This window comes from Heterocephalus glaber, unplaced genomic scaffold, assembly GCF_053883595.1.
Source record: "Heterocephalus glaber isolate CG9 unplaced genomic scaffold, H.glaber_assembly_v1.0 deba00001452, whole genome shotgun sequence".
Lineage (NCBI taxonomy): Eukaryota > Metazoa > Chordata > Mammalia > Rodentia > Bathyergidae > Heterocephalus > Heterocephalus glaber.
This window is the reverse complement of record NW_028258302.1, coordinates 1406737-1413172: the sequence shown is the minus strand read 5'-3', so window position 1 is coordinate 1413172 and position 6436 is coordinate 1406737. Positions and strand designations below refer to the sequence as shown.

General features: G+C 38.7%; 1 non-coding gene across 1 annotated transcript; it reads left to right on the top strand.

The window, feature by feature from the left end:
• Positions 1–365: 365 nt before the first annotated feature.
• LOC147827174 (U6 spliceosomal RNA) lies at positions 366–471 on the top strand. Its single transcript, XR_015452842.1, has one exon. It is a non-coding gene; the product is annotated as a U6 spliceosomal RNA (small nuclear RNA).
• The last annotated feature ends 5965 nt before the right edge of the window (positions 472–6436 follow it).

Here is a 6436-nt window from a genome sequence, read left to right as displayed (position 1 = left end):
AAGCAGACATTGTCTGATTTCTATTCTTATATATTTGTTAAGCTGTGTTTTATTGCTTAGTGAATATTTCATGTGAGCTTGAGAAGAACGTGTAGTCTACTGTTGTTGGGTAGACTATGCTATCTACACCAGTTAGGCCTGGGACTAGCATGTACCAGGCCCTGGTCTGATCCTCCACCTTGGAAAAAAAAAGGGTAAAAAACTTGAAAGGAAGTGGAGAAATAAAAACTGACCGACAGAGAAACAAAGATAAGATTTACATCAGATTTCTTAGAAATCAAACAAACAAGAAGAGACTAAAGTAAAATATTTAGAGTGTTGAGAGAAAAAACTCCACCAACTTAGTATTCTGTATCCTGCAAAATGTTTTCACTTTGGCACCACATACACTAAAATTGAAATGACAGAGAAGATTAGAATGGTCACTGAGCGAGCATAACATTGGAAATTTGTGAAGTATTCCATATGTTTAATTATAGTTAGATAGGAGAAGTAAACTTATAGCAGTTACTATAGTTAATGATCGTCTACTGTGTTCTTAAAAACATTGAGTGTGTAGCTCAGTGGTGCCACACCTGCCTTACAAGTGCAAGGTCCTGAGTTCGATCCCTGGTACTGGGAAAAAAAAAGCAAACAAACCACATTGAGTGCTCTCATCACAGAAATGATAACTATTCGAGGTAACGTATGTTCTTTAGTTATATTTAACCATTGTACAATGTATCTATACATTTTTAAATGGTATGTTATACTTAATAAATACACACAGTGTTGTCTGTGAATTTTAAAGAGTAAAGAAAATAAAACATTGTTCTTTTAAATATTACCTTCACTTATTCCTTCTTTACTGCTTTTCCTTTCTTATGAAGATCTGACTTTCTCACCTATATCATTTTCCTTCTCTCTGAAGCACTTTTTAAAGACATTTCTTGCAAAGCAGATTCATCAGCAAAAGTTCCCCTACTTTTGTTGGTATGAAAGTCTTATTTCTTCATCACTTTTGAAGGAAGATTTGCAGGATAAAGAATACTAGGTTGGTGAATTTTTTTCTCTCAATACTTTAAATATTTCGCTTTACTCCCTTCTTGCTTGCTTGACTTTCAAGAAGTTGAATAGGTTATCTTTGCTCCTAGATAGGAGCTGTTTTTCTCCCTTTTTCTTTCAAGATTATTTATTCCTTATCCTTTCCCCTCATCATCTACCTCCTTATCTTGATTTTATGCAGTTTGACTATGATATGCCTATGTATAGGTTTTTTATTTTTGCTTTTTGAAATTTATCCTACCTGGTGTTCTCTGAGCCTCCTGAGTCACATATTTCTTCTGTTCCTTTCTTCTCCTTTAGATATTCCCATTATGCATATGTTATACCTCTTGTATTCGGTCCACAATTCTTGGATATTCTTTCTCCTCTTTTCAGTCTTTTTTCTTTTCACTTTTCAAAGTTTCTACTGACACATTCTCAAGCTTAGAGATTCTTTTCCCAGCTGTGTCCAGTCTACAACTGACCTCAGCAAAGACACTCTTCTACTCATGTACAGTGTTTTGACCTCCTTTCTTTCTTGGAATTTCCATCTTTCTGTTTGCATTGCCCATTTGTTCTTGCGTGGTGTCCATGTTTCCATTAGCACCCTTAGCATATTAATCATGGTGGTTTTAATGTCCAGTCTGACACTTCCAGCATCCCGTCACATCTGACTCTGGTTCTGATTCTTTCTCTGTATCTCCAAACTAATTTTTGCCTTTAGTATGCCTTGTGATTTTTTGTTGTTGTTGTTGAAACCTATACATGATGCACTTAGCAAAAGGAATTCCAGTAAAATGGGATTTTAGTAATACTGCGGAGGAGAGTGTTTTATAGTCCTGTGGTTAGGTCTCAGTCCTTTGGTGAACCAGAGCTCCTTACTGTGAACTTTATCAGCACTTCTCAGATTTCCTTCCTCTTAGGTTGTGGCGAGAGGATGACTAAGGGGGGCTGAGTTGGGATTTCTTTTCATCCAAATAGAAATTGAGAGAAGGTAGAAATTGGCTATTTCCCTTCCCCCAGGTCAAGTGGCCCTGGTAAAATAGCCTTTCTTTCTTTCATTTTTTTTTTTTTTTTGGTACTGGGGCTTGAACTTAGGACCTTGTGCTTGCGGGGCAGGCCCAGTGCCACTGAGCTAAATCCCTGGCCCAAAATAGCCTTTTTTGGAGCCAGTCTTAAGAAGAACAGAATGCTCTCGTGTATTTAAAAATGATCACACTTCTCATTCCCCTGCTGGAAGTAGCACAGGAGTTTTCTCTGCTACTCACTGTAAGAACCTGGTAGAGATCCTGAACGTGGAACTCACAAACTTGTGCCCCCAACCCCCTAGCCCCATTACTGGATCTTCCTGGAGTTTTAAATTCTCAGATTTTCCAACACTGAGTCTCCAGCAATTCCTTAATTACAGTTTAGGTTTTCCTACCATGGCATTAGTTCTGGTGGAAGTTTCTGCTTGTGGGTTTCTACTCCACAGATTCTTCATATCCACCTGTCTCTGTAGGTTTTAGGGCAGAAGTTTGCCCTGTGACCTTACTTCTCTGATTAGTGTAAGAAGAGATGTTGATTTTTCCATTTGTTAAACTTTTTTTTGTTTTTGTTTTTGTTTTGGGTACCAGCGATCGAACTCGGGTCCTTGCGCTTGTGAGGCAGGCAGCAGAACCACTGAGCTAAATCCCTGGCCCATTTGTTAAACTTTTTATTTGTCATTAGGACAGAATGACAACTTCCAAATTCCTGACATGCTTGATTGAAAATCACAAGTCCTACTGCCATGTTTTGTACACTCATGTGGAAGTAGGCGTTTAAAAAATATTATCTCATTTAATCCTAATATCAACCCAGAGTAAAACCATTATAGCATTCTGTAGATGTGATTCTTGTGGCTGAGCAAGAATGAGGTGGTCACACAGATAGTAAGAAAGTAGGATTTGAACTTGGGTCTGTCTGTTTACAAAGCCTGTGCGCATTCTACCTATCATGCTGCCCAGCAGAACTAAGTAGATTCAGAATAGGCTTCAGGCCCAGAGGCAGATATGAACTAGAAACAGATGCAGCAGACCAGACCAAAAGGTAGGAAGAAACCCAGAGGATAAGGAAGTTTTCAGGACTCATTCTTGGCAGGCCATCAACCAGGTCTCCCCAGGTAAGTGCTGAATCTTGATTGATTTGCTTTCCATCTGTCACCTTGAGCAAGCCAGTTTACCTCTCCTAACATCAGATTCTAAGTAGGTAACTCAGGGGCTGTCAAATGGTAACTGCTTTAAAAAAAAAAAAAGGAAGTTGTAATTGTTCTTGCTAGGTAGTGGTTACTATTACAAGCCGGGGAGCTGTGGGTGCTGATTCCCTTCCAGCACTGGCCAGGTGAAGTCAGTAATTGGAGAAGAGGTTAGAACTATTAGAAGATGGCATTCTGACCCCAGCTAGGATGGCGGGGAAGGTGGAAGCTTTGGAACTTCAGTGAAGAATCATTCTATTGTGAAAGATAGAATGAAATGTGGCAGCTTGGGCTTCCCATGGGATATGCCTCTAATCTCTTCTTCCTGACTACTGACCTGGTTGGCACCCAGTGCCTGTGATCTTAAGAGCACAGTAAGACTGATTTTCCTCAGCCTTCCTTGGAGCCAGGTGTGCCAACTGGTGTAAAGCAGACACATCCTGGGGCCAGGGATTTAGCTCACTGGTTCTGTTGCCTGCCTTGAAAGTGCAAGGTCTTGAGTTCCATCCCTGGTACCAAAAAAAAGGAGACACATCCTTGCAGCTCCTGCTCAGAGTTAACCCTGAGACTTCCCAACCAATTCTGATGCCAAGGCTGATGGCAAGAACTTCTGCTTCTGGTCAGGATGGAGTAAGAGAGACTAGATTTATCCTCTTATTGGAAACAACTGAGAAAACAAAAAAATAAGGACTGACTCAATACATTTGACATTAGGCAATGAAGAACAATGATGGATGAGGGCGAGGAAGAAAAACAAGGTGAGACTTGTGGCCGACTTCCACCCATAGAAAGTTCCCAGGCCAAGGCACAGTAGGGGAATTCAGGGAGCTCTGTCTTCCCTGAGGAAATAAGACATGCCTGGGAGTCTGAGGGAAGCCAAAGAGGCTACAATTTGTAGGACAGAACATTGGAGAGCTTGAACTAGAGATACACAGAGGGTATTAATCAACTGGAAATTTCCTGATGTTAGGGAGATACACCAAAAAAAAGAGGGAATAGTCCTTAGAGTTCACATGAGGCTGGGAAACACAGCTTGTTTCTGGTATCCAGAGTGGAAAGTCTTTTAATTCAAGGCACGTGAATTAGAGCACTAACAAGAGTCTTGGCTGCGTAGTGGGAGTGAGGAGGAAGTAACCCTACATTAAAAATAGCCCTAGTCTCACCTAACCAAAGGATCAAATGGTTTCCAAGCAATTTTATTAATTCTTGCACCAAAATTCTTTATAAAACACAAAAATATACAGCACACAACAAGTTAAAATTCACAAATGTCTGGCATCCAATCAATAGTTACCAGGAAAGCAAAGAAACAAGAAAACATTACCTATAATGAAAATACTGGTCAGTCCATTGACACTGACTCAAAAATGACATAATGGTAAAGTCAATAATATCAGAACAATTATTATGAATATATTTAATATGCTAAACTAGAATAAAAGATTGACTTACAGATCAGATGTTGACTTTTGGGGGGAGAGGGAGTCAACTGGGGATTGAACCCAGAGTCTCACACTAAATTACACCCCTAACCCTTTTTAATTTTAAGACAGGAACTTGCTAAGTTGCTAGGTTGCTCACGCTGGGCTCAAACTTGGGATTGTCCTTCCTCAGCCTCCTAGAGTACTGGGATTACAGGCATGGGTCACCACACCCAGCTCCTGGACATATTTTAAAAGACTAAAAGAAATATTAGAGATGGAAACTACAATGCCTGCAGTGAAAAATACAATGGATAGAAACAATGGCAGATTAAACATTGTCAAATTACTTTTATTCATATATTACAGGATTGTCTATATGGAAAAACATATGGAATATACAAAAAAGCTGCTTAGCAAAGATGTAGGCTGCAAGATCAATATACACGACTCACTTATGTTTCTACTCATTTGCAACAAAACAAAACTAAAAATTTTCAAAATTTCAACGACATAAAAAAATGTGATATTTGGGGATAAATCTGGTAAAAATATGTTAGGACCAGGACACTGAAATAATAAATGATTGCTGTAGTAAATTAGCACTGTCCACAAAAGAATAACTAATAAATTTGATTTTAACAAAATTTAAATTTGCTGGTCTTAGACATTATTAAGAAAATGAAAAGATGAAACAAAAACCGGGAGGAAAACAGAACCACAAATCTGACAAGGGATGTGGTTTCAGAATATATAATGAATTCTTACAACTAAGCACTAAGAAAACAAACAACCCAATTAATATATGGGCAATGATTCAAACAGACACTTTTCTAAGAATATAGATGATGCTAATAAGACATGAAAAGATACTTAGTGTCATGGTCACTGGCAGAATGTAAATTAAAACTATAATGCAGTAACTCTATACATCTATTAGAAGGTCCAAAATGAAAAGGATTGATCAAGTCAAATGTTGGAGGAAATGTGGGACAACTGGAATTCTCATGTAAGCTTGTGGTAGTGAAATGAGATACCTACTTTGGAAAAAGTTTGACAATTTCTTAAAAAGTTAAATGTACATCTATGAAATGACACAATTATTCCACTCTTAATGATTTACTCAAGCAGATCAAAAGTATTACAGAAACTTGTACATCAATATTTGTAGGAACTTTATTTGCAATAGCTAAAATGTGGAAATAATCCAGATCCCAGGGCCATGGAAAAGGATAAAGGTTTGGGCTAGGGATTACTTGCAGAAGGTTTAAATAGAATCCATCTGGAAATGAGAGACTTCCAGGTACAAATTATGACTGCCACCCATGAAAATAGTGAGTTTGGGCAAATGATTTCCGTGATCCTCAGTGAAAGGACTTATCTATAGAAGGACTGAAATCCAGTAGGTGCTTGTAGCACTACTCAGGTTAGGTCCTGGCTCTACTACTAGTGTGACCTAAAGCAAATGAGTTTACTTCTCTGGGCCGCAGTGACCCCGGTTGTAAGATGGACTTGATAATAAAAGAACACCCTTCACGGAAGTGTTATGAGGATGAAGGGTCTGGCTACAAGCCTTAGAGCAGGTATTCCACCTGGTAAGTCTTTGCTATTATCATCTTTTTCCTCCTCATCATTGTCATCTTCAATATTGTTTACATCAAAGGAGGATTACACAAAGAAACTTTTACAAACTGGCACCGGCATTATTAAATAATTACAGGGCAGAGTGACAGGTGCTATGACACAGTGTGCTGGGACACTCACAGAAAAGAGTTCT